Source organism: Zeus faber (assembly GCF_960531495.2).
Source record: "Zeus faber genome assembly, chromosome: 1".
NCBI lineage: Eukaryota > Metazoa > Chordata > Actinopteri > Zeiformes > Zeidae > Zeus > Zeus faber.
In genome coordinates, this window is record NC_137193.1 from 21,755,958 (window position 1) to 21,758,457 (window position 2,500).

The following is a 2,500-nucleotide window of genomic DNA, read 5'->3' on the forward strand; positions in this document are numbered from 1 at the left end:
GCAGATAGCACATTACTTAATCGTCCATTTTCTATCTTTACAACTGTGATATAAGCTATGGTATTTGAGATGTAAATGAAGTTCACCCCAGCTGACAGCTTAAGTCTCCCTCTCTTTCTGGAATCCCCCACCTCCCCATCCCTCTCTTTCTCCATCTACCATCTTGTGGATTGGTCCCTCTCCTCAGCATCTCGGTGGCCCCTCATACGTATTTACAGTGGAGATTGGGGTCAGACGACTGGCTGCGTGCATGTGCCTAAGCCCCCTGGATATTCTCTGTCATACACATGCACATGCATAAACAGCATTGTTCTCACTGACACTGAAAAACACAAGGGGCTGATTCCCCCCGGTCTGCAGAAGGCATGGATGCTTTGAAACGCACACACACGCACGCACGCATGCACACACACACACACACACACACACACACACACACACACACACACACACACACACACACACACATGCACACACGCACATAAGGATGAACGGATGGATGCACCCGTCAGGAACTACGTAACTGTATAAACACACACACACACAGAGGAGTACACCCACCCACACGTACACATAGACACTCTTTTTTTCTTGGTGTTTACAAGGCCACAAAAATGAATCTATTGTCTATTGACCTGACTGCATAACTAGAATCAGATAAATATTAAGCACTTTCCAACCTCCTTGTTTTCCTTCTTCCTCATACCATTCATTTGGGCTCTCTCACACATCCCTCTTCTCGCTCTCTCGCACCTTCCCTCCTTTCATTCATTCTCACTCCATGTCTTATTATATCTCAGTAGAAAAGCCAGAAGATTCATCCCCGCCGCCGGTGTTGATGCATGAAGTTGCTAAAAACGAATCCTCTTCCCCGCAGCAGCCGGGCTTTTACATTAACATCTGACATTTGCTTGAGCGGACACAACAATCTCCGCATTGTCCCTGCCTCACGTTGGCTTCCCTCTCTGGCCACAGTACTTTCTCTGTGTCGCGCCGTATAGTTTGATCAGGACAACTTAGATTGACTCAATGTAGTTCCTTCATCCTCTTCATAAATAAACACTGCAAACAGTAAAGCCACAAAGCCCTTATTTAGTGAGGTGGTGGGTTATCATTTTTGAGGTTATTATACGGAACCTCGTGATGCATGTCAGATTCGACACGCTTCGTAGATTGTTCAGGGCCATGTAATCACGTGTTGGACTTTCAGACGTTTTCTTTGCCATCCACTTGTTGCTGTCTCTTAGTCTCTTTTTTTTGTTCAGCTGCGTTAGTGGATAACTGGAGGTCTACGTCAAAATATCCCAGCTGGATGGGTCGATAGTAATAGATTTCTGTCCCTCGGCGCAGAATAGAAATGCTAAATGCAGAATGCGCTGGGACAAATGCCCGTGATAATTTTAACTCCACAACATTTGTGGGATCCTACCGCTGGCATTTGGACTGAGCCGCCGATGGCTGCTCGCAGCTGTCGCAGCAGGAAAGAATAACAGAGAGCAAAAGGCAGAGCAAGAGAGGGAGAGCCGAACAGAAAATGGGAGAGAGAGAGAGAGAGAGAGAGAGGGAGAGAGAGAAAATATCTTGGAAAAGGGGCAGAGATTTGGGGAGGGAAGGGGAGGAGAAATAGGCTAAGAAGCAAGTCAACGACACCAGATTTGACCAAGTTCAACTAACAGTGCGATTTAGTGAAACGTTTGAATTGGCACGACCTTTTGTTCATCAGCTTTCTGAGTGACGGGAACACACACGAGCTTTCCAAACATTTTCCCGTTCAGCCGGGAGAGTAGGGGAACAGCGTAGTGATTCAGGTGTCTGGGTCTCCTCCCAAGGGCCCTGTTCTGACGCGTACTTTAACTGCTCCTGAAATATCTATTACCAACAAGTAATAGCTTTACCTCTTTCTCCCTGGCAGAAGTGGTACATCAGCCACCGTACCAATGAAACCCATAGGAGCACTCAGCACTCCCAACTACAAGGGAAATATAACGACCAAGTCCATTTCGTGTTTGCATATGATCCCATTTCCATTTTAATGAATGTTTCAGGAATTTAGGAGGAGCAATCAGTAATAAGTTTGCTCGTTGTGCCAATCTGTCGATCGAGTGCCCATTCAACTGTTTTCCTGTTGTATTTCTAGGATATGGTAACACCGTGTGGTAATATGGATTTGCATAGAGTGATTTGCAAAGGCGGAACTGTGCATTCAGGGAGAGTCAAGTGTGTATAAAGAACAGCTGTTCTTAACAAACAGTTATGCGTAAAGTCTCAATAGTTCATTTGGACAGATAGAAAATACAAGGTGGCTCTGGGTAGATTTTGCATGGACATGATCTCTGACTCTTCAGCAGGAAAAGAAGAGTTTCATCACAGGCTCTCAAGATGTCATTTAGCAGGCTTCACCCATTTCACACTCACTTAGACCTTAACAAGCCAGAACCCCCATCCCCGTCATTGGTAGGCAAACAGCGCAATGTTTGGCTCCACACCTAGCAATTTGCAA

General features: G+C 45.8%; 1 protein-coding gene across 1 annotated transcript in view; it reads left to right on the forward strand.

Annotated features, from left to right (window-relative positions):
- pag1 (phosphoprotein membrane anchor with glycosphingolipid microdomains 1) overlaps positions 1-2,500 on the forward strand; it is a 50,766-nt gene that overhangs the window by 1,108 nt on the left and 47,158 nt on the right. The window lies entirely within an intron of this gene.